The sequence below is a fragment of the Puntigrus tetrazona genome, chromosome 8, assembly GCF_018831695.1.
Source record: "Puntigrus tetrazona isolate hp1 chromosome 8, ASM1883169v1, whole genome shotgun sequence".
NCBI classification, from domain to species: Eukaryota; Metazoa; Chordata; class Actinopteri; order Cypriniformes; family Cyprinidae; genus Puntigrus; species Puntigrus tetrazona.
Window position 1 is genome coordinate 1,662,868 of NC_056706.1, and position 26,650 is coordinate 1,689,517.

General features: G+C 40.6%; 1 long non-coding RNA gene across 1 annotated transcript; it reads right to left on the bottom strand.

The window, feature by feature from the left end:
* Positions 1-1,434: 1,434 nt before the first annotated feature.
* LOC122350072 lies at positions 1,435-4,122 on the bottom strand. Its single transcript, XR_006251558.1, has 3 exons — positions 3,818-4,122; positions 2,060-2,155; positions 1,435-1,985 (listed from the first exon to the last, which is right to left on the bottom strand). It is a non-coding gene; the product is annotated as an uncharacterized LOC122350072 (long non-coding RNA).
* Positions 4,123-26,650: the final 22,528 nt, after the last annotated feature.

Sequence of the window (26,650 nt, forward strand, 5' to 3'; positions counted from 1 at the left end):
CACGAGGGGACTGTAGACTGTTTCAGGGAGAGATTAAATATCTCAGTGAACACCGGTGCTAGCTGGTCAGCACAGGCTCTCAGAACCCGACCTGTGATGCCGTCAGGTCCTGCTGCCTTCCTGGTGTTCACTTTCCTGAATGCCCTCCTTATGTTGTGCTCCGAAATGGTGAACGCGATTTCCTCTCCGGCTCTCTTGGCGTGCATGCTGTTCATCATACCGCTAGCGGCGCTAGCGTGATTAGCGTGATTAGCTGCAGCCTCGAAACGAGCATAAAAGTTATTTAGCTCATCTGCCAGAGAAGCATCCGCGCTCTCCACTCTGGAGGTTGGCGTTTTATAGTCCGTGATGTTTCTCAGTCCCTGCCTGTGTTGAAACTGTGACTCTAGTTTCCTCCCGTAGCGCCTCTTTGCCTCCTTTAACGCTCTGCGAACGCTGTACGACGCAGCCTTGTATTCAGTCATATCCCCAGTGACTATCCCCGTGTTATAGGCTGCGGAGCGGGATCTCAGAGAGTCGCGGATAGTTTTGTCTACCCACGGGGCTTCTGATGACGGTTTTCTCTACCGTGTCATCCGCTAGTTTCCGATGAATCCCACCACCGCTTCCGTGAACACGTTGACGTCCTCGGAGCTACACCTGAACATGGCCCAGTCTGCGTCATCCAAAGCGTCCTGCAGAGCGGCCACCGAATGGTCAGACCAGCGTGACACCTCCCTCTGTACCGGGGCTTCCTGTTTCAGCCTCTGTTTGTAAACAGGTACGAGGAAAATTGCGGCATGGTCCGATTTACCAAACGGTGGGCATGATTTTGCCTTGTAGCTCTCTCTGAAGGGTGTGTAGCAGTGATCCAGTGTCCTTTCGCCCCTGGTGGGGCAGGTGATGTGCTGGTGAAAGTTCGGCAGTGCGAGCTTGAGGTTTGCACTGTTAAAATCCCCCAGCACAATGAGTGCGGCGTCTGGTGTGTTGTGAGGTGGTCGTGTAAGTCCCATATTGCAGTGTCCATGTCCGCTTGAGGTGGAATATAAATGGCGCTGACTATGACCGAGCTGAATTCCTGTGGAAGATAGAAAGGGCGACATTTGATCGTCAGAAATTCCAGGTTTGGTGTGCAGGAGCGTGAGAGAGGAACAACGCTCGCACTGTCGCACCAGCGGTTGTTCACCATCAGACACACTCCACCTCCCCGTGTCTTCCCCGACTCCATTGTTCTGTCCATGCGTTAAAAACAAAGAAAAACTCGGCCGGTTGTATGGTGTGGTCCGGTACCGCTGGGTTCAGCCATGTCTCGGTGAAGCAGATGAGGTTGCAGTCCCATGTGTCTCTGGAACTTGATCCTTGCCCTGAGGTCATCGAGCTTGTTTTCCAGAGACTGGACGTTGGCTAACTGGACACTAGGTAGGGGCGCGGTGTGAGTGTGCCCTCAACCTCGAATAATAGCAAGTAATAGCAATCTTATATAAAGAAAACCGCGCAGACTATCCAAAATACTAACAATTAACAGATATCTTAGAAATTCAATATCAAATATCTATATCAAAACTAAGCACTAGAGTTCTGTGTAAAGTGATTGTACTGAAATCAGCTGGATTATATTTTTGCTGATAAACTGGTTAGTAAAACAGGGCTTGATTGAGGATGTTTTATACAGCCTGGGATCTTAGAGGAATTCATAGCATAACCTATGATAAGGGGACACACATATATTGAGTCATATTGTGCTTGTATGTTGTGAACTGTGATTTGTTACAAATGCTGTTGGAGCAATGTATCAGTATCGTCAGATTTTGTTGGATGTTGATCTGAACTTTGGTTGGGTGGGATACGTGATGGTCTGAGTTTGTTTGTGCACTGAGTGTTTCTAGTACTTTTTAATGGCTGGGAGATGTTGAAGTCAAATGGCAGCATGTAGAAATCCTTCGCTGGATCCGAGAAAGAAATAATGATCTTTCAAACAAATGCTCCAGCTGCTCGCAAGATATCAGCTAGAAAACAAATCCCACAGAACAGAAGAGTAAGTCAAATATCGCAAAGCATCTTTATTATGGAGTTTACTTACTATCCTTCCAGTTTAATACTCTTTGAGAGGTTTTGTGACGCATCTGACTGATGGCTTAGAGAAGCTTCCCATCAATAATGTGCTCCGTCACTGAGGCTGAAACACACACACACACACACACACACACACACACACACACTCACCTCAATTATACATACTCAGAAACACATTATGTACCAAATGTTTGTAAATGAAATACTTAGCTGCTGTCCGTAACTTCTGGCGCTCTAGAGAGGAACATTATATCTGGAGCTTCTTCTCTCAGTTAATGTTCATGATAAATCAGGCGGTTATTGGAAGCTCCCGCAGTGGTAAGCTTCTAAATAGTCAGAGTATAAACACTTATCACTATTTAGTCACCCTTGAGAAATTCCAAATCTATATGAATTTCTGAAATAAGTTTGTAACCAGGCTATTTTTGACCACCAGTAACATAGTAGGAAAAAATATACAATGGAAGTCAATGGTGACCCAAAATGGCCTCTTTGCAAACTTTTGTAAAAAAAAACAAAAAAAAAAAAAAAAAAAATTAATAATTTCTTTTGAGTTTGGCAGGACAAAGAAATTCATACAGCTTTGGAACTTCTCAAGAATGAGATGGTGACAGAATTTTTTGGTTAACTATTTCTTCAAGGACTGCAGCTTTAAAAATGTTACATCGCCGTGGTAACGAGTGATCACCATGAGCTAGAGGCAAACCACATGAATCGCTGAGAGCTGTTCAACATGTTTCAGCTAACGGATTAAATCAACCGTCATCAGAAGGGGTTTTCCAGCCCAAAGTGGATCCAAGAAACATCAGGCGATGAACCTCCTGGAAACCCAACTGTAAAACAATTCTAGCAACATTCATCAAATACTTTCTCAAGGTACTGTACTTGATGGAGAGGAAAAATGCAGGGCTTTAACAGATGATGTCTTTTCAAAACAGTTCATGAGTTTACATAATGTTTGCTTCCGTATATTTAAATCTTCTGGGCCTGTATTTGTGAAAGATTTTAGTGCTAAGAGTTACTCCTAGTGACAAAATTCTAAGAAAACTCTAAATTCTAAGAATGTGAGTGTTTCCTTTTAGAATAAAAAACAAGATCTTAAGACCGTGTAAAAGGGCTCTTAAGGGTCAGAATTGTTGGGAGTACAGACGAGGAGTTTTAAGACACTTAAATCGCATTTATATTAATATAAATATTTGAAAATGTTTACTCAAGGAGGAGAAAAAAACAGACACATTTTCATTTTTGGACCCTTTAAGTTTTATTTGAGAAAAATAAATCAAAGTGCCTTTTTTAAGGTTTTGAATAAGAACGTTTTTTCAAGACCAGGATCTTCCAAATTCCTGGAGGGTAGGTTTTGTGGTATTGAAGGGGCACCCTTTCCGGGTCTCAGTAGACAGGTTTTTAGGTTCTGTGTAATAAAAGCTTTTCAAGACCAGGATCCCTTAAAATTTTTGAAGGGTAGGTTTTGTGGTATTGAAGGGGCATCCTTTCCGGGTCTCAGTAGACAGGTTTTTAGGTTCTGTGTAATAAAAGCTTTTCAAGACCAGGATCCTTTTAAATTTTTTGAGGATAGGTTTTCAGGTTTTGTAAAGATACCCTTTCCGGGTCTCAGTATCCATGTGTTTAATAAAATCTTTTCAAGACCAGGATCTTTCAAATTCCTGAATCAAGGTGCTCACACCTAAATAAATCTGGCACACAATCACACCCAACTTCCAGTAGCTCAACTCAGTCGAGAAGATTTGTGTCAAGTCGAACACACCTGTATAAATCTGGTTGACTGCCTCAATGCTCCGGAACACCAATGAAACAGGCCTCAGTACCTCTCTCACGGGACTCATCCATTGCCGCATGTTTGACAAAATCCAAGCTGGCGAGTTTTCGGTGGTGGTTGGTTCAGATCTAGACCTGTTTAGTAATGGCATATCTTTTGCGTCTGTAGACTTGCTGTAAAAAAGATTAGGTTTCTAGAAAATTCTACGAGAGGAGATAATCAAACGTCAGCCTGCGTTGTTCATCAAATGGTAATGACTAAGTACACTGAAGCGGTTACAATATGTCGGCTTTGTCTCCACCCACTTCGTGCTCATTTCCGCTCACAAGCAGCTAAAGTGGTGCGCTATTTAAGTTGTAAAGCCATCACAAAGAGATAAAAGCATTTGCAGTTGTGCACTGCTTCCCTTTCATACCAGCAATACCATCTGAGAATGTGTGAGAAAGTTAAACAATATCCAATAAAAAGTCGCAGATCTGATATCAAACAGAAGATGACACGATTACTAGCATAACCAATCAGAACACAGTAAACAAGAGGACCAGTGAGAACATGACACACACACCAGGCAGAGAACAAGAGAAAAACAGATTACAAAATAAAAGACATGAACATGAACCCAAACTCGGTGTTACAACACTAATGAAAACGAAAATAATAACTAATATATTAATTTTGAACGTTTAAAATTCTTAAAACATTTTTCATTTTAATTCTCAGAGTAAGATATATCACCTATATCATATATCATTAATTGCGAGGGAAAAAATAATTCTGAGTCTAAATCAGAAGAATGTATTTTTCTTTATTCTGTCAAGGACTGCTATTTTCTTCAGGAATTACAGAATATGTACAAGTTGTAATATTTTACATACCCTCCTTCTCCAGTTCACTCACTCCACAGCGTTTCACCTTGAATTTGGCCAGATACGGTGCTTTGGCAGCGCTGAGAGGAAAACACACACAGATGAGTGTTTTTATTGTGCATCAAACACACACATGATGCTGTAAGAGAGCTGATCCAACCTCTGCATTGGTGTTCCTGATTTATAATCGATGTCCAGCACTATAGCTTCAGGGCGTTTTGTTAATGTTGATTGCTCTATTTTGATTTTTATATTCAGTTGAGTTTATGTGGATGTTTATGTGTGTATTGGTTGGAAAAGGGAATCAAAACTTACATAAAACATTTTAAAACGTGGTGTAGGATATGTATGGATGTTATTGTAAAGACTAAATCAATCTCCTACAGACTTGCTTTCATTTGCATAAAATAGCAAAACAGCAATACCCCTGATAAAGGCCTAAAATTCTGGTCCTTTCTATGATGGAAGAATTGGAGAAGGCAAATGGGTAAAAATAAAAGGTTGATGGTATAACTAGAGTAAACAGAATGATATCTTAGAAATTCATAAACAGCCTTGTAGAACAGGTTTATCAATGAGACACACCTGTACAGAATTAAAGACAAGCACACTGTGACTCATTCAGTACACGTGCTCTACAGGTCTGTTTGTGAATACAGAAGAAAATAAAACACAAGGAAACAGAATCAATCAATCAATCAATCATTTTTATTTATATAGCGCTTTTAACAACACAGGTTGCATCAAAGCACTGTACAGTATAATGACAGGGATATATAGTGACGAGAGTGACCAATTTCTTATTAAATGCAGAGACGGTCTCTGTAGTCAATTCAACGATAGTCACTAGAAGTTAAGTGTCCCCAACTAAGCAAGCCAGAGGCGACAGCGGCAAAGAAACAAAACCCCATGCATATAGAATGGAGAAAAAAAACCTTGGGAGAAACCAGACTCAGTTGGGGTCAGTTCTCCTCTGACCGGACGCCCAGCACTTAACCTCCAGTTCAATTTTAAACGCAGCTGTGTCAGGTAGTGTAAATGACTTAGTGTGTGCGTGTGTGTGTGTGCATCAGGATCTGGTGATCTGTCGACGGGCGCATCTAAGTTTTCTGGTCTCTGATGAACATAATCTCTGGGTGCTGATCCACCATCTAGTCTGGATACAAACTGTGAAAACAGATTGAGAAAGAAACAGGACTAATATTAGCGTAGATGCCATTCTTTTACGATGTCACAAGTACATCGTATTTTAGGAGTAGTGTTCCCGGTTCCAGCAAATCTAAGTAATGCAGCCTAAAAATCCTTTAACGGATTTGAATAATAAAAGGTGTGTTGGTGTGTTATGTGTAGGCTAAGTTAAAAAGATGTGTCTTTAATCTAGATTTAAACTGGCAAAGTGTGTCTGCTTCCCGAACAGAGTTAGGGAGATTGTTCCAGAGTTTAGGTGCTAGATAGGAAAATGATCTGCCGCCCGCAGTTGATTTTGATATTCTAGGTATTATCAAATGGCCAGAGTTTTGAGAACGCAGCGGACGTGCAGGACTATAATGTGATAAGAGCTCGCTCAAGTATTGAGGAGCTAAACCATTCAGGGCTTTATAGGTAATTAATAGGATTTTAAAATCTATTCGATGTTTGATAGGAGCCAGTGCAGTGTTGACAGAACTGGGCTAATGTGATCATACTTCCTAGTTCTAGTAAGGACTCTGGCTGCTGCGTTTTGGACTAGCTGAAGTTTGTTTATTAAGCGTGCAGAACAACCACCCAATAAAGCATTGCAATAATCTAACCTTGAGGTCATAAACGCATGAATTAATATTTCTGCATTAGAGGTTGAAAGCATAGGTCGTAATTTAGATATATTTTTAAGATGGAAAAACGCAGTTTTACAGATGCTAGAAACATGATTTTCAAAGGAAAGATTGCGGTCAAACAGCACACCTAGGTTCCTAACTGATGACGAAGAATTAACAGAGCAGCCATCAAGTGATAGGCTGTGTTCTAGATTATTATATGTGGGGTTTTAGGTCCAATTATTAGCACCTCTGTTTTTTCAGAATTTAACATTAAGAAGTTACTCATCATCCAGCTTTTTATATCGACTATGCATTCTGTTAGATTCTCAATTTGGTGTGTATCACCAGGCTGCGCTGAAATATAGAGCTGAGTATCATCAGCATAGCAGTGAAAGCTAACACCATGACTCCTGATAATATCTCCCAGAGGTAACATGTAAAGGTTGAAAAGTAACGGTCCTAGCACTGAGCCTTGAGGAACTCCATATTTCACTTTTGATCGATATGATACCTCCTCATTTAATGCCACAAACTGATAGCGGTCAGATAGATATGATGTAAACCATGCTAAGGCGCTTCCTCTAATGCCAACATAGTTTTCTAGTCTATCCAAGAGAATGTTGTGATCGATAGTATCGAATGCTGCGCTAAGATCTAATAGCACTAATAACGAGATAAAACCACGATCAGATGATAGAAGCAGGTCATTAGTAACTCTAATGAGAGCAGTCTCAGTACTATGGTACGGTCTAAAACCTGATTGGAAATCCTCACAGACACCATTTTTTATCTAAAAGGAATACAGTTGTGAGGATACTACCTTTCTAGTATCTTTGACAGAAAAGGGAGATTAGAGATTGGTCTGTAATTTACTAAGTCTTTGGGATCAAGATGTGGTTTCTTAATGATAGGTTTAACTACAGCCAGTTTAAAGGTTTTGGGAACATATCCTAATGACAATGATGAATTAATAATGTTTAAAATAGGATCTATGACTTCTGGAAGCAGATCTTTTAATAGTTTAGATGGAATAGGGTCTAACATACATGTTGCTGGTTTAGATGATTTAACAAGTTTGTACAAGTCTTCTTCTCCTATAATAGAGAAAGAGTGTAATTTTTCCTTAGGGGATCTAAAGCTCATTATCTGATGTGAAACTGTAGTTGACGGCTGCATAGTTACAATTTTATCTCTGATGGTATCAATCTTAGAAGTAAAGAAATTCATGAACTCATTGCAGCTATACTCTTGGGGCATATTAGCACCTGCTGATGCTTTATTTTTGTTAATTTAGTCACTGTACTGAATAAATACCGGGGTTGTGTTTGTTTTCTTCTAAAAGGGATGAAAAATAATCAGATCTTGCTATTTTTAATGCTTTTCTGTATGACAGCATACTCTCCCGCCAGGCAATACTGAAATACTTCTAATTTGGTTTTTCTCCACCTGCGCTCCATTTTCCGGGCTGCTCTCTGCGCTCCATTTTGCTCTCAGAACAAGACAGGAGGGCTTAGGTTAGTTAGTGGTGAGGTTATGCATTTGATAGGATGGAGCTTAGATGTAGTGAAGGTAGGGGAACCAGTCTGAGACTGATGTCCTGAAACTGCCATCAGAGACTATATGGTGCTTTGACTGAGATTGAATGTACCTCAATGTGAAAAGGTCAATAAATAAAGAGCAGAGGGCCGTAACTGAAGTACTGTATGCACAAAATGCTTAGAACATTATTGGAAGGCTATATCAAAACTAAGCACTATCTTTTGTTGAGACTATTTCACTCGAACGGCTCTTTACCTGGAAGGCTCAATTCAACGCATAATAAAGCACAAGACAAGTTCTTTGGATTTTAGCTTGCAAGGATTGTGGCTTGGTTGCAAGAGGGAGAAAAGCAGATTTCTCTCGTTTTGCCTCGAAACTAAGATCACAAGTAGCTTTATTTATAGAGGAAAGGACAGGACAAAATAAGTAAAAGCAAATGGCAAACAAGGGTTTCAAATACGTTCGTCGTAAAAGTTATCACTAGCTACATTCAAATTCAAATTCAAATTCTATTTGTCACATACATATATGGTACGACATTCAGTGAAATGTTCTATACAACCGTCCGGCATCAAAATAGAAAACAAAATTTAAATATATATAAATATAAAATATGAAAAATATGTATAAAAATATGTATAAAAAGAAGTGTGCAAAGTAAAGTATAAAAATAAAATAAAGTACAGAATATAAAATATAAAGTATAAGATATAAAGTGTAAAATGTAAAGTGGCTGTGCGAATGCCCAATGCAAAGTGACTAGTGCAATTGTCCAAATGTAAGTGGCGAGTATCTGGGGAAAGAGAGGGTGAACATGGGAATCCCGGTGATTAGGTACTGGGTGTTCTCTGGTTCAGACTCCGAATGGCTCAGTGGAAGAAGCTCCTCCTCATTCTCTCTGTGTTTGCCTTCAGGGAACGTAAAGCGCTTTCCTGAACGCAGCAGAGAAAAAGAGTCCATTGTTGGGATGGCTGAGGTCTTCCACGATCTTCCTGGCCCTGGTACAGCACTGCTTGTTGTAGATGTGCTGCTATGGTGTATAGGGAACTATGGTGTTGAACGCTGAACTATAGTCCACGAACAGCATTTTCACATAGTTCCCTTTCCTAAAATCCAGGTGGCTTGTGGTTGTGTGGAGGAGGTGTGTGATGGCATCCTCCGTAGACCGGTTTTGGTGGTAGGCAAACTGTAGTGGTGTCGAGTGTGTCCGGTAGTGATGCGGTGATGAAGTCTCTGGCGAGTCTCTCAAGCACTTCATCACTACAGACGTCAGAGCTACAGGGCGGTAATCATTCAGGCAAGATGGTTGAGGTTTCTTCGGCACAGGAACAATGATGGACTCTTTGAAACACGAGGGGACTGTAGACTGTTTCAGGGAGAGATTAAATATCTCAGTGAACACCGGTGCTAGCTGGTCAGCACAGGCTCTCAGAACCCGACCTGTGATGCCGTCAGGTCCTGCTGCCTTCCTGGTGTTCACTCTCCTGAATGCCCTCCTTACGTGCGTGCTCGAAATGGTGAACGCGATTTCCTCTCGGCTCTCTTGGCGTGCATGCTGTTCATCATACGCTAAGCGGCGCTAGCGTGATTAGCGTGATTAGCTGCAGCCTCGAAACGAGCATAAAAGTTATTTAGCTCATCTGCCAGAGAAGCATCCGCGCTCTCCACTCTGGAGGTTGGCGTTTTATAGTCCGTGATGTTTCTCAGTCCCTGCCAAAGGCTCCTAGAGTCACTGTGTTGAAACTGTGACTCTAGTTTCCTCCCGTAGCGCCTCTTTGCCTCCTTTAACGCTCTGCATAACGCTGTACGACGCAGCCTTGTATTCGGTCATATCCCCAGTGACTATCCCCGTGTTATAGGCTGCGGAGCGGGATCTCAGAGAGTCGCGGATAGTTTTGTCTACCCACGGGCTTCTGATGACGGGTTTTCTACCGTGTCATCCGCTAGTTTCGATGAATCCCACCACCGCTTCCGTGAACTCGTTGGACGTCCTCGGAGCTACACCTGAACATGGCCCAGTCTGCGCCATCCAAAGCGTCCTGCAGAGCGGCCACCGAATGGTCAGACCAGCGTGACACCTCCCTCTGTACCGGGCTTCCTGTTTCAGCCTCTGTTTGTAAACAGGTATGAGAAAAATTGCGGCATGGTCCGATTTACCAAACGGCGGGCATGATTTTGCCTGGTAGCTGTCTCTGAAGGGTGTGTAGCAGTGATCCAGTGTCCTTTCGCCCCTGGTGGGGCAGGTGATGTGCTGGTGAAAGTTCGCAGTGCGCGCTTGAGGTTTGCACTGTTAAAATCCCCAGCACAATGAGTGCGGCGCCCCGGTGCGGTGTCTGGTGTGTTGTGAGGTGGTCGTGTAAGTCCCATATTGCAGTGTCCATGTCCGCTTGAGGTGGAATATAAACGGCGCTGACTATGACCGAGCTGAATTCCTGTGGAAGATAGAAAGAGGCGACATTTGATCGTCAGAAATTCCAGGTTTGGTGTGCAGGAGCGTGAGAGAGGAACAACGCTCGCGCTGTCGCACCAGCGGTTGTTCACCATCAGACACACTCCAACTCCCCGTGTCTTCCCGACTCCATTGTTCTGTCCATGCGGTAAACGGAGAAAAAACTCGCCGGTTGTATGGTGTGGTCCGGTACCGCTGGGTTCAGCCATGTCTCGGTGAAGCAGAGGAGGTTGCAGTCCCGAATGTCTCTCTGGAACTTGATCCTTGCCCTGAGGTCATCAAGCTTGTTTTCCAGAGACTGGACGTTGGCTAACTGGACACTAGGTAGGGGAGCGCGGTGTGAGTGTGCTCTCAACCTCGGCTCGTTTCCCTCGTGGGACGCGGTGCGGGTCGCGTCCTTTTGTCTTCGACAGGATCTCGCTCGCCAACATGGGTCGGGTTTAAAAACAGCGAAAGTTGGGAGCATTGTATGTAGTAATAGCAATCTTATATAAACAGGTTTATCAATGAGACACACCTGTACAGAATTGAAGACTTACAAGCACACTGTGACTCATTCAGTACACGTGCTCTACAGGTCTGTTTGTGAATACAGAAGAAAATAAAACACAAGGAAACAGAACAAGACAGGAGGGCTTAGGTTAGTTAGTGGTGAGGTTTTGCATTTGCTAGGATGGAGCTTAGATGTAGTGAAGGTAGGGAACCAGTCTGAGACTGATGTCCTGAAACTGCCGTCAGAGACTATATGGTGCTTTGACTGAGATTGAATGTACCTCAATGTGAAAAAGGTCAATAAATAAAGAGCAGAGGGCCGTAACTGAAGTACTGTATGCACAAAATGCTTAGAACATTATTGGAAGGCTATATCAAAACTAAGCACTAGAGTTCTGTGTAAAGTGCTTGTACTGAAATCAGCTGGATTATATTTTTGCTGATAAACTGGTTCGTAAAACAGGGCTGGATTGAGGATGTTTTATACATGTTTTATACTGGGATTTTAGGAGAATTCATAGCATAACCTATGATAAGAGGACACACATATATTGAGTCATATTGTGCTTGTATGTTGTGAACTGTGTTTTTGTTACAATTGCTGTTGGAGCAATGTATCAGTATTGTCTGATTTTGTTGGATGTTGATCTGATCTGAACTGATCTGATTTGGTTGGGTGGGATACGTGATGGTCTGAGTTTGTTTGTGCACTGAGTGTTTCTTGTACTTTTTAATGGCTGGGAGATGTTGAAGTCAAATGGCAGCATGTAGAAATCCTTTGGTGGATCTGAGAAAGAAACAATGATCTTTCAAACAAATGCTCCAGCTGCTCGCAAGATATCAGCTAGAAAACAAATCCCACAGAACAGAAGAGTAAGTCAAATATCACAAAGAATCTTTATCATGGAGTTTACTTACTATCCTTCCAGTTTAATACTCTTTGAGAGGTTTTGTGATGCGTCTGACTGATGGCTTAGAGAAGCTTCCCATCAATAATGTGCTCCGTCACTGAGGCTGAAACACACACACACACACACACACACACACACCTCAATTATACATACTCAGAAACACATTATGTACCAAATGTTTGTAAATGAAATACTTAAAGCTGCAGTTCGTAACTTCTGGCGCTCTAGAGAGGAACATTATATCTGGAGCTTCTTCTCTCTGTTAATGTTCATGATAAATCAGGCGGTTATTGGAAGCTCCAGAGTGGTAAGCTTCTAAATAGTCAGAGTATAAACACTTATCACTATTTAGTCACCCTTGAGAAATTCCAAATCTATATGAATTTCTGAAATAAGTTTGTAACCAGGCTATTTTTGACCACCAGTGACTTCCATAGTAGGAAAAAATATACAATGGAAGTCAATGGTGACCCAAAATGGCCTCTTTGCAAACTTTTGTAAAAAAAAAAAAAAAACAATATCTTTTGAGTTTGGCAGGACAAAGAAATTCATACAGCTTTGTAACTTCTCAAGAATGAGATGGTGACGTATATTTAAATCTTCTGGGCCTGTATTTGTGAAAGATTTTAGTGCTAAGAGTTACTCCTAGTGACAAAATTCTAAGAAAACTCTAAATTCTAAGAATGTGAGTGTTTCCTTTTAGAATAAAAACAAGATCTTAAGACTTTGTAAAAGGGCTCTTAAGGGTCAGAATTGTTGGGAGTACAGACGAGGAGTTTTAAGACACTTAAATCAAATTTATATTAATATAAATATTTGAAAATGTTTACTCAAGGAGGAGAAAAAAACAGACACATTTTCATTTTTGGACCCTTTAAGTTTTATTTGAGAAAAATAAATCAAAGTGCCTTTTTTAAGGTTTTGAATAAGAACGTTTTTTCAAGACCAGGATCTTCCAAATTCCTGGAGGGTAGGTTTTGTGGTATTGAAGGGGCACCCTTTCCGGGTCTCAGTAGACAGGTTTTTAGGTTCTGTGTAATAAAATCTTTTCAAGACCAGGATCCTTTTAAATTTTTGGGAGGTAGGTTTTCAGGTTTTGTAAAGATACCCTTTGTAAAGATAGGTCTCAGTATCCATGTGTTTAATAAAATCTTTTCAAGACCAGGATCTTTCAAATTCCTGAATCAAGGTGCTCACACCTAAATAAATCTGGCACACAATCACACCCAACTTCCAGTAGCTCAACTCAGTCGAGAAGATTTGTGTCAAGTCGAACACACCTGTATAAATCTGGTTGACTGCCTCAATGCTCCGAACACCAATGAAACAGGCCTCAGTACCTCTCTCACGGGACTCATCCATTGCCGCATGTTTGACAAAATCCAAGCTGGCGAGTTTTCGGTGGTGGTTGGTTCAGATCTAGACCTGTTTAGTAATGGCATATCTTTTGCGTCTGTAGACTTGCTGTAAAAAAGATTAGGTTTCTAGAAAATTCTACGAGAGGAGATAATCAAACGTCAGCCTGCGTTGTTCATCAAATGGTAATGACTAAGTACACTGAAGCGGTTACAATATGTCGGCTTTGTCTCCACCCACTTCCGTGCTCATTTCCGCTCACAAGCAGCTAAAGTGGTGCGCTATTTAAGTTGTAAAGCCATCACAAAGAGATAAAAGCATTTGCAGTTGTGCACTGCTTCCCTTTCATACCAGCAATACCATCTGAGAATGTGTGAGAAAGTTAAACAATATCCAATGAAAAGTAGCAGATCTGATATCAAACAGAAGATGACACGATTACTAGCATAACCAATCAGAACACAGTAAACAAGAGGACCAGTGAGAACATGACACACACACCAGGCAGAGAACAAGAGAAAAACAGATTACAAAATAAAAGACATGAACATGAACCCAAACTCGGTGTTACAACACTAATGAAAACGAAAATAATAACTAATATATTAATTTTGAACGTTTAAAATTCTTAAAACATTTTTCATTTTAATTCTCAGAGTAAGATATATCACCTATATCATATATCATTAATTGCGAGGGAAAAAAATAATTCTGAGTCTAAATCATAAGAATGTATTTTTCTTTATTCTTTCAAGCACTGCTATTTTCTTCAGGAATTACAGAATATGTACAAGTTGTAATATTTCACATACCCTCCTTCTCCAGTTCACTCACTCCACAGCGTTTCACCTTGAATTTGGCCAGATACGGTGCTTTGGCAGCGCTGAGAGGGAAAACACACACAGATGAGTGTTTTTATTGTGCATCAAACACACACATGATGCTGTAAGAGAGCTGATCCAACCTCTGCATTGGTGTTCCTGATTTATAATCGATGTCCAGCACTATAGCTTCAGGGCGTTTTGTTAATGTTGATTGCTCTATTTTGATTTTTATATTCAGTTGAGTTTATGTGGATGTTTGTGTGTGTATTGGTTGGAAAAGGGAATCAAAACTTACATAAAACATTTTAAAACGTGGTGTAGGATATGTATGGATGTTATTGTAAAGACTAAATCAATCTCCTACAGACTTGCTTTCATTTGCATAAAATAGCAAAACAGCAATACCCCTGATAAAGGCCTAAAATTCTGGTCCTTTCTATGATGGAAGAATTGGAGAAGGCAAATGGGTAAAAATAAAAGGTTGATGGTATAACTAGAGTAAACAGAATGATATCTTAGAAATTCATAAACAGCCTTGTAGAACAGGTTTATCAATGAGACACACCTGTACAGAATTAAAGACAAGCACACTGTGACTCATTCAGTACACGTGCTCTACAGGTCTGTTTGTGAATACAGAAGAAAATAAAACACAAGGAAACAGAATCAATCAATCAATCAATCATTTTTATTTATATAGCGCTTTTAACAACACAGGTTGCATCAAAGCACTGTACAGTATAATGACAGGGATATATAGTGACGAGAGTGACCAATTTCTTATTAAATGCAGAGACGGTCTCTGTAGTCAATTCAACGATAGTCACTAGAAGTTAAGTGTCCCCAACTAAGCAAGCCAGAGGCGACAGCGGCAAAGAAACAAAACCCCATGCATATAGAATGGAGAAAAAAACCTTGGGAGAAACCAGACTCAGTTGGGGTCAGTTCTCCTCTGACCGGACGCCCAGCACTTAACCTCCAGTTCAATTTTAAACGCAGCTGTGTCAGATAGTGTAAATGACTTAGTGTGTGCGTGTGTGTGTGTGCATCAGGATCTGGTGATCTGTCGACGGGCGCATCTAAGTTTTCTGGTCTCTGATGAACATAATCTCTGGGTGCTGATCCACCATCTAGTCTGGATACAAACTGTGAAAACAGATTGAGAAAGAAACAGGACTAATATTAGCGTAGATGCCATTCTTTTTACGATGTCACAAGTACATCGTATTTTTAGAGTAGTGTTCCCGGTTCCAGCAAATCTAAGTAATGCAGCCTAAAAATCCTTTAACGGATTTGAATAATAAAAGGTGTGTTGGTGTGTTATGTGTAGGCTAAGTTAAAAGATGTGTCTTTAATCTAGATTTAAACTGGCAAAGTGTGTCTGCTTCCCGAACAGAGTTAGGGAGATTGTTCCAGAGTTTAGGTGCTAGATAGGAAAATGATCTGCCGCATGCAGTTGATTTTGATATTCTAGGTATTATCAAATGGCCAGAGTTTTGAGAACGCAGCGGACGTGCAGGACTATAATGTGATAAGAGCTCGCTCAAGTATTGAGGAGCTAAACCATTCAGGGCTTTATAGGTAATTAATAGGATTTTAAAATCTATTCGATGTTTGATAGGAGCCAGTGCAGTGTTGACAGAACTGGGCTAATGTGATCATACTTCCTAGTTCTAGTAAGGACTCTGGCTGCTGCGTTTTGGACTAGCTGAAGTTTGTTTATTAAGCGTGCAGAACAACCACCCAATAAAGCATTGCAATAATCTAACCTTGAGGTCATAAACGCATGAATTAATATTTCTGCATTAGAGGTTGAAAGCATAGGTCGTAATTTAGATATATTTTTAAGATGGAAAAACGCAGTTTTACAGATGCTAGAAACATGATTTTCAAAGGAAAGATTGCGGTCAAACAGCACACCTAGGTTCCTAACTGATGAAGAATTATTAACAGAGCAGCCATCAAGTGATAGGCTGTGTTCTAGATTATTATATGTGGGGTTTTTAGGTCCAATTATTAGCACCTCTGTTTTTTTTCAGAATTTAACATTAAGTTACTCATCATCCAGCTTTTTATATCGACTATGCATTCTGTTAGATTCTCAATTTGGTGTGTATCACCAGGCTGCGCTGAAATATAGAGCTGAGTATCATCAGCATAGCAGTGAAAGCTAACACCATGACTCCTGATAATATCTCCCAGAGGTAACATGTAAAGGTTGAAAAGTAACGGTCCTAGCACTGAGCCTTGAGGAACTCCATATTTCACTTTTGATCGATATGATACCTCCTCATTTAATGCCACAAACTGATAGCGGTCAGATAGATATGATGTAAACCATGCTAAGGCGCTTCCTCTAATGCCAACATAGTTTTCTAGTCTATCCAAGAGAATGTTGTGATCGATAGTATCGAATGCTGCGCTAAGATCTAATAGCACTAATAACGAGATAAAACCACGATCAGATGATAGAAGCAGGTCATTAGTAACTCTAATGAGAGCAGTCTCAGTACTATGGTACGGTCTAAAACCTGATTGAAATCCTCACAGACACCATTTTTTTCTAAAAGGAATACAGTTGTGAGGATACTACCTTTCTAGTATCTTTGACAGAAAAGGGGAGATTAGAGATTGGTCTGTAATTTACTAAGTCTTTGGGATCAAGATGTGGTTTCTTAATGATAGGTTTAACTACAGCCAGTTTAAAGGTTTTGGGAACATATCCTAATGACAATGATGAATTAATAATGTTTAAAATAGGATCTATGACTTCTGGAAGCAGATCTTTTAATAGTTTAGATGGAATAGGGTCTAACATACATGTTGCTGGTTTAGATGATTTAACAAGTTTGTACAAGTCTTCTTCTCCTATAATAGAGAAAGAGTGTAATTTTTCCTTGGGGATCTAAAGCTCATTATCTGATGTGAAACTGTAGTTGTGGCTGCATAGTTACAATTTTATCTCTGATGGTATCAATCTTAGAAGTAAAGAAATTCATGAACTCATTGCAGCTATACTCTTGGGGCATATTAGCACCTGCTGATGCTTTATTTTTGTTAATTTAGTCACTGTACTGAATAAATACCGGGGGTTGTGTTTGTTTTCTTCTAAAAGGGATGAAAAATAATCAGATCTTGCTATTTTTAATGCTTTTCTGTATGACAGCATACTCCCGCCAGGCAATACGAAATACTTCTAATTTGGTTTTTCTCCACCTGCGCTCCATTTTCCGGGCTGCTCTCTGCGCTCCATTTTGCTCTCAGAACAAGACAGGGAGGGCTTAGGTTAGTTAGTGGTGAGGTTATGCATTTGCTAGGATGGAGCTTAGATGTAGTGAAGGTAGGGAACCAGTCTGAGACTGATGTCCTGAAACTGCCATCAGAGACTATATGGTGCTTTGACTGAGATTGAATGTACCTCAATGTGAAAAAAGGTCAATAAATAAAGAGCAGAGGGTCGTAACTGAAGTACTGTATGCACAAAATGCTTAGAACATTATTGGAAGGCTATATCAAAACTAAGCACTATCTTTTGTTGAGACTATTTCACTCGAACGGCTCTTTACCTGGAAGGCTCAATTCAACGCATAATAAAGCACAAGACAAGTTCTTTGGATTTTAGCTTGCAAGGATTGTGGCTTCAGTTGCAAGAGGAGAAAAGCAGATTTCTCTCGTTTTGCCTCCGAAACTAAGATCACAAGTAGCTTTATTTATAGAGGAAAGGACAGGACAAAATAAGTAAAAGCAAATGGCAAACAAAAAAGGGTTTCAAACACGTTAAGTCGTAAAAGTTATCACTAGCTACATTCAAATTCAAATTCAAATTCTATTTGTCACATACATATATGGTACGACATTCAGTGAAATGTTCTATACAACCGTCCGGCATCAAAATAGAAAACAAAATTTAAATATATATAAATATAAAATATGAAAAATATGTATAAAAATATGTATAAAAAGAAGTGTGCAAAGTAAAGTATAAAAAATAAAATAAAGTACAGAATATAAAATATAAAGTATAAAATATAAAGTGTAAAATGTAACGTGGCTGTGCGAATGCCCAATGCAAAGTGACTAGTGCAATTGTCCAAATGTAAGTGGCGAGTATCTGGGGAAAGAGAGAGGTGAACATGGGAATCCCGGTGATTAGGTACTGGGTGTTCTCTGGTTCAGACTCGAATGGCTCTGCGGGAAGAAGCTCCTCCTCATTCTCTCTGTGTTTGCCTTCAGGGAGAAAGCGCTTTCCTGAACGCAGCAGAGAAAAGAGTCCATTGTTGGGATGGCTGAGGTCTTCCACGATCTTCCTGGCCTGGTACAGCACTGCTTGTTGTAGATGTGCTGCTATGGTGTATAGGGAACTATGGTGTGTTGAGCAGCTGAACTATAGTCCACGAACAGCATTTTCACATAGTTCCCTTTCCTAAAATCCAGGTGGCTTGTGGTTGTGTGGAGGAGGTGTGTGATGGCATCCTCCGTAGACCGGTTTTGGTGGTAGGCAAACTGTAGTGGGTCGAGTGTGTCCGGTAGTGATGCGGTGTGAAGTCTCTGACGAGTCTCTCAAGCACTTCATCACTACAGACGTCAGAGCTACAGGGCGGTAATCATTCAGGCAAGATGGTTGAGGTTTCTTCGGCACAGGAACAATGATGGACTCTTTGAAACATGAGGGGACTATAGACTGTTTCAGGAGAGATTAAATATCTCAGTGAACACCGGTGCTAGCTGGTCAGCACAGGCTCTCAGAACCCGACCTGTGATGCCGTCAGGTCCTGCTGCCTTCCTGGTGTTCACTCTCCTGAATGCCCTCCTCACGTCGTGCTCCGAGAAATGGTGAACGCGATTTCCTCTCCGGCTCTCTTGGCGTGCATGCTGTTCATCATACCATGCAGCGGCGCTTAGCGTGATTAGCGTGATTAGCTGCAGCCTCGAAGCGAGCATAAAAGTTATTTAGCTCATCTGCCAGAGAAGCATCCGCGCTCTCCACTCTGGAGGTTGGCGTTTTATAGTCCGTGATGTTTCTCAGTCCCTGCCAAAAGCTCCTAGAGTCACTGTGTTGAAACTGTGACTCTAGTTTCTCCCGTAGCGCCTCTTTGCCTCCTTTAGCGCTCTGCGAACGCTGTACGACGCAGCCTTGTATTCGGTCATATCCCCAGTGACTATCCCCGTGTTATAGGCTGCGTTATAGGATCTCAGAGAGTCGCGGATAGTTTTGTCTACCCACGGGGCTTCTGATGACGTTTTCTCTACCGTGTCATCCGCTAGTTTCCGATGAATCCCACCACCGCTTCCGTGAACTCGTTGGCGTCCTCGGAGCTACACCTGAACATGGCCCAGTCTGCGCCATCCAAAGCGTCCTGCAGAGCGGCCACGAATGGTCAGACCAGCGTGACACCTCCCTCTGTACCGGGCTTCCTGTTTCAGCCTCTGTTTGTAAACAGGTACGAGAAAATTGCGGCATGGTCCGATTTTGCAAGCGGCGGGCATGATTTTGCCTGGTAGTTGTCTCTGAAGGTGTGTAGCAGTGATCCAGTGTCCTTTCGCCCCTGGTGGGGCAGGTGATGTGCTGGTGAAAGTTCGGCAGTGCGCGCTTGAGGTTTGCACTGTTAAAATCCCCCAGCACAATGAGTGCGGTCCCCGGTGCGGTGTCTGGTGTGTTGTGAGGTGGTCGTGTAAGTCCCATATTGCAGTGTCCATGTCCGCTTGAGGTGGAATATAAGCAGCGCTGACTATGACCGAGCTGAATTCCTGTGGAAGATAGAAAGAGGCGACATTTGATCGTCAGAAATTCCAGGTTTGGTGTGCAGGAGGCGTGAGAGAGGAACAACGCTCGCGCTGTCGCACCAGCGGTTGTTCACCATCAGACACACTCCACCTCCCGTGTCTTCCCGACTCCATTGTTCTGTCCATGCGGTAAACGGAGAAAAACTCGGCGGTTGTATGGTGTGGTCCGGTACCGCTGGGTTCAGCCATGTCTCGGTGAAGCAGAGGAGGTTGCAGTCCCGAATGTCTCTCTGGAACTTGATCCTTGCCCTGAGGTCATCAAGCTTGTTTTCCAGAGACTGGACGTTGGCTAACTGGACACTAGGTAGGGGAGCGCGGTGTGAGTGTGCTCTCAACCTCGGCTCGTTTCCTCGTGAGCGCCGGTGCGGGTCGCGTCCTTTTGTCTTCGACAGGATCTCGCTCGGCCAACATGGGTCCGGGTTAAAAACAGCGAAAGTTGGGAGCATTGTATGTAGTAATAGCAATCTTATATAAACAGGTTTATCAATGAGACACACCTGTACAGAATTGAAGACTTACAAGCACACTGTGACTCATTCAGTACACGTGCTCTACAGGTCTGTTTGTGAATACAGAAGAAAATAAAACACAAGGAAACAGAACAAGACAGGGAGGGCTTAGGTTAGTTAGTGGTGAGGTTATGCATTTGCTAGGATGGAGCTTAGATGTAGTGAAGGTAGGGGAACCAGTCTGAGACTGATGTCCTGAAACTGCCGTCAGAGACTATATGGTGCTTTGACTGAGATTGAATGTACCTCAATGTGAAAAGGTCAATAAATAAATAGCAGAGGGCCGTAACTGAAGTACTGTATGCACAAAATGCTTAGAACATTATTGGAAGGCTATATCAAAACTAAGCACTAGAGTTCTGTGTAAAGTGCTTGTACTGAAATCAGCTGGATTATATTTTTGCTGATAAACTGGTTAGTAAAACAGGGCTTGATTGAGGATGTTTTATACATGTTTTATACTGGGATTTTAGGAGAATTCATAGCATAACCTATGATAAGGGGACACACATATATTGAGTCGTATTGTGCTTGTATGTTGTGAACTGTGTTTTGTTACAAATGCTGTTGCAGCAATGTATCAGTATTGTCAGATTTTGTTGGATGTTGATCTGATCTGAACTGATCTGATTTGGTTGGGTGGGATACGTGATGGTCTGAGTTTGTTTGTGCACTGAGTGTTTCTAGTACTTTTTAATGGCTGGGAGATGTTGAAGTCAAATGGCAGCATGTAGAAATCCTTCGCTGGATCTGAGAAAGAAACAATGATCTTTCAAACAAATGCTCCAGCTGCTCGCAAGATATCAGCTAGAAAACAAATCCCACAGAACAGAAGAGTAAGTCAAATATCGCATAAAGCATCTTTATCATGGAGTTTACTTACTATCCTTCCAGTTTAATACTCTTTGAGAGGTTTTGTAGACGCGTCTGACTGATGGCTTAGAGAAGCTTCCCATCAATAATGTGCTCCGTCACTGAGGCTGAAACACACACACACACTCACCTCAATTATACATACTCAGAAACACATTATGTACCAAATGTTTGTAAATGAAATACTTAAAGCTGCAGTTCGTAACTTCTGGCGCTCTAGAGAGGAACATTATATCTGGAGCTTCTTCTCTCAGTTAATGTTCATGATAAATCAGGCGGTTATTGGAAGCTCCATAGCGGTAAGCTTCTAAATAGTCAGAGTATAAACACTTATCACTATTTAGTCACCTTGAGAAATTCCAAATCTGTATGAATTTCTGAAATAAGTTTGTAACCAGGCTATTTTTGACCACCAGTGACTTCCATAGTAGGAAAAAATATACAATGGAAGTCAATGGTGACCCAAAATGGCCTCTTTGCAAACTTTTGTAAAAAAAAAAAAAAAAACAATATCTTTTGAGTTTGGCAGGACAAAGAAATTCATACAGCTTTGTAACTTCTCAAGAATGAGATGGTGACGTATATTTAAATCTTCTGGGCCTGTATTTGTGAAAGATTTTAGTGCTAAGAGTTACTCCTAGTGACAAAATTCTAAGAAAACTCTAAATTCTAAGAATGTGAGTGTTTCCTTTTAGAATAAAAAAAAGATCTTAAGACTTTGTAAAAGGGCTCTTAAGGGTCAGAATTGTTGGGAGTACAGACGAGGAGTTTTAAGACACTTAAATCAAATTTATATTAATATAAATATTTGAAAATGTTTACTCAAGGAGGAGAAAAAACAGACACATTTTCATTTTTGGACCCTTTAAGTTTTATTTGAGAAAAATAAATCAAAGTGCCTTTTAAGGTTTTGAATAAGAACGTTTTTTCAAGACCAGGATCTTCCAAATTCCTGGAGGGTAGGTTTTGTGGTATTGAAGGGCACCCTTTCCGGGTCTCAGTAGACAGGTTTTTAGGTTCTGTGTAATAAAATCTTTTTCAAGACCAGGATCCTTTTAAATTTTTGGAGGGTAGGTTTTCAGGTTTTGTAAAGATACCCTTTCCGGGTCTCAGTATCCATGTGTTTAATAAAATCTTTTCAAGACCAGGATCTTTCAAATTCCTGAATCAAGGTGCTCACACCTAAATAAATCTGGCACACAATCACACCCAACTTCCAGTAGCTCAACTCAGTCGAGAAGATTTGTGTCAAGTCGAACACACCTGTATAAATCTGGTTGACTGCCTCAATGCTCCGGAACACCAATGAAACAGGCCTCAGTACCTCTCTCACACGGACTCATCCATTGCCGCATGTTTGACAAAATCCAAGCTGGCGAGTTTTCGGTGGTGGTTGGTTCAGATCTAGACCTGTTTAGTAATGGCATATCTTTTGCGTCTGTAGACTTGCTGTAAAAAAGATTAGGTTTCTAGAAAATTCTACGAGAGGAGATAATCAAACGTCAGCCTGCGTTGTTCATCAAATGGTAATGACTAAGTACACTGAAGCGGTTACAATATGTCGGCTTTGTCTCCACCCACTTCCGTGCTCATTTCCGCTCACAAGCAGCTAAAGTGGTGCGCTATTTAAGTTGTAAAGCCATCACAAAGAGATAAAAGCATTTGCAGTTGTGCACTGCTTCCCTTTCATACCAGCAATACCATCTGAGAATGTGTGAGAAAGTTAAACAATATCTAATGAAAAGTAGCAGATCTGATATCAAACAGAAGATGACACGATTACTAGCATAACCAATCAGAACACAGTAAACAAGAGGACCAGTGAGAACATGACACACACACCAGGCAGAGAACAAGAGAAAAACAGATTACAAAATAAAAGACATGAAAACATGAACCAGAACCCAAACTCGGTGTTACAACACTAATGAAAACGAAAATAATAACTAATATATTAATTTTGAACGTTTAAAATTCTTAAAACATTTTTCATTTTAATTCTCAGAGTAAGATATATCACCTATATCATATATCATTAATTGCGAGAAAAAAAATAATTCTGAGTCTAAATCATAAGAATGTATTTTTCTTTATTCTTTCAAGCACTGCTATTTTCTTCAGGAATTACAGAATATGTACAAGTTGTAATATTTTACATACCCTCCTTCTCCAGTTCACTCACTCCACAGCGTTTCACCTTGAATTTGGCCAGATACGGTGCTTTGGCAGCGCTGAGAGGAAAACACACACAGATGAGTGTTTTTATTGTGCATCAAACACACACATGATGCTGTAAGAGAGCTGATCCAACCTCTGCATTGGTGTTCCTGATTTATAATCGATGTCCAGCACTATAGCTTCAGGCGTTTTGTTAATGTTGATTGCTCTATTTTGATTTTTATATTCAGTTGAGTTTATGTGGATGTTTATGTGTGTATTGGTTGGAAAAAGGAATCAAAACTTACATAAAACATTTTAAAACGTGGTATAGGATATGTATGGATGTTATTGTAAAGACTAAATCAATCTCCTACAGACTTGCTTTCATTTGCATAAAATAGCAAAACAGCAATACCCCTGATAAAGGCCTAAAATTCTGGTCCTTTCTATGATGGAAGAATTGGAGAAGGCAAATGGGTAAAAATAAAAGGTTGATGGTATAACTAGAGTAAACAGAATGATATCTTAGAAATTCATAAACAGCCTTGTAGAACAGGTTTATCAATGAGACACACCTGTACAGAATTAAAGACAAGCACACTGTGACTCATTCAGTACACGTGCTCTACAGGTCTGTTTGTGAATACAGAAGAAAATAAAACACAAGGAAACAGAATCAATCAATCAATCAATCATTTTTATTTATATAGCGCTTTTTAACAACACAGGTTGCATCAAAGCACTGTACAGTATAATGACAGGGATATATAGTGACGAGAGTGACCAATTTCTTATTAAATGCAGAGACGGTCTCTGTAGTCAATTCAACGATAGTCACTAGAAGTTAAGTGTCCCCAACTAAGCAAGCCAGAGGCGACAGCGGCAAAGAAACAAAACCCCATGCATATAGAATGGAGAAAAAAAAACCTTGGGAGAAACCAGACTCAGTTGGGGTCAGTTCTCCTCTGACCGGACGCCCAGCACTTAACCTCCAGTTCAATTTTAAACGCAGCTGTGTCAGATAGTGTAAATGACTTAGTGTGTGCGTGTGTGTGTGTGCATCAGGATCTGGTGATCTGTCGATCGGCGCATCTAAGTTTTCTGGTCTCTGATGAACATAATCTCTGGGTGCTGATCCACCATCTAGTCTGGATACAAACTGTGAAAACAGATTGAGAAAGAAACAGGACTAATATTAGCGTAGATGCCATTCTTTTACGATGTCACAAGTACATCGTATTTTAGGAAATAGTGTTCCCGGTTCCAGCAAATCTAAGTAATGCAGCCTAAAAATCCTTTAACGGATTTGAATAATAAAAGGTGTGTTGGTGTGTTATGTGTAGGCTAAGTTAAAAGATGTGTCTTTAATCTAGATTTAAACTGGCAAAGTGTGTCTGCTTCCCGAACAGAGTTAGGAGATTGTTCCAGAGTTTAGGTGCTAGATAGGAAAATGATCTGCCGCCTGCAGTTGATTTTGATATTCTAGGTATTATCAAATGGCCAGAGTTTTGAGAACGCAGCGGACGTGCAGGACTATAATGTGATAAGAGCTCGCTCAAGTATTGAGAGCTAAACCATTCAGGGCTTTATAGGTAATTAATAGGATTTTAAAATCTATTCGATGTTTGATAGGAGCCAGTGCAGTGTTGTCAGAACTGGGCTAATGTGATCATACTTCCTAGTTCTAGTAAGGACTCTGGCTGCTGCGTTTTGGACTAGCTGAAGTTTGTTTATTAAGCGTGCAGAACAACCACCCAATAAAGCATTGCAATAATCTAACCTTGAGGTCATAAACGCATGAATTAATATTTCTGCATTAGAGGTTGAAAGCATAGGTCGTAATTTAGATATATTTTTAAGATGGAAAAACGCAGTTTTACAGATGCTAGAAACATGATTTTCAAAGGAAAGATTGCGGTCAAACAGCACACCTAGGTTCCTAACTGATGATGAAGAATTAACAGAGCAGCCATCAAGTGTTAGACAGTGTTCTAGATTATTATATGTGGGGTTTTTAGGTCCAATTATTAGCACCTCTGTTTTTCAGAATTTAACATTAAGAAGTTACTCATCATCCAGCTTTTTATATCGACTATGCATTCTGTTAGATTCTCAATTTGGTGTGTATCACCAGGCTGCGCTGAAATATAGAGCTGAGTATCATCAGCATAGCAGTGAAAGCTAACACCATGACTCCTGATAATATCTCCCAGAGGTAACATGTAAAGGTTGAAAAGTAACGGTCCTAGCACTGAGCCTTGAGGAACTCCATATTTCACTTTTGATCGATATGATACCTCCTCATTTAATGCCACAAACTGATAGCGGTCAGATAGATATGATGTAAACCATGCTAAGGCGCTTCCTCTAATGCCAACATAGTTTTCTAGTCTATCCAAGAGAATGTTGTGATCGATAGTATCGAATGCTGCGCTAAGATCTAATAGCACTAATAACGAGATAAAACCACGATCAGATGATAGAAGCAGGTCATTAGTAACTCTAATGAGAGCAGTCTCAGTACTATGGTACGGTCTAAAACCTGATTGGAAATCCTCACAGACACCATTTTTTCTAAAAAGGAATACAGTTGTGAGGATACTACCTTTTCTAGTATCTTTGACAGAAAAGGAGATTAGAGATTGGTCTGTAATTTACTAAGTCTTTGGGATCAAGATGTGGTTTCTTAATGATAGGTTTAACTACAGCCAGTTTAAAGGTTTTGGGAACATATCCTAATGACAATGATGAATTAATAATGTTTAAAATAGGATCTATGACTTCTGGAAGCAGATCTTTTAATAGTTTAGATGGAATAGGGTCTAACATACATGTTGCTGGTTTAGATGATTTAACAAGTTTGTACAAGTCTTCTTCTCCTATAATAGAGAAAGAGTGTAATTTTTCCTTAGGGGATCTAAAGCTCATTATCTGATGTGAAACTGTAGTTGACGGCTGCATAGTTACAATTTTATCTCTGATGGTATCAATCTTAGAAGTAAAGAAATTCATGAACTCATTGCAGCTATACTCTTGGGGCATATTAGCACCTGCTGATGCTTTATTTTTTGTTAATTTAGTCACTGTACTGAATAAATACCGGGGTTGTGTTTGTTTTTTTCTTCTAAAAGGGATGAAAAATAATCAGATCTTGCTATTTTTAATGCTTTTCTGTATGACAGCATACTCTCCCGCCAGGCAATACGAAATACTTCTAATTTGGTTTTTCTCCACCTGCGCTCCATTTTCCGGGCTGCTCTCT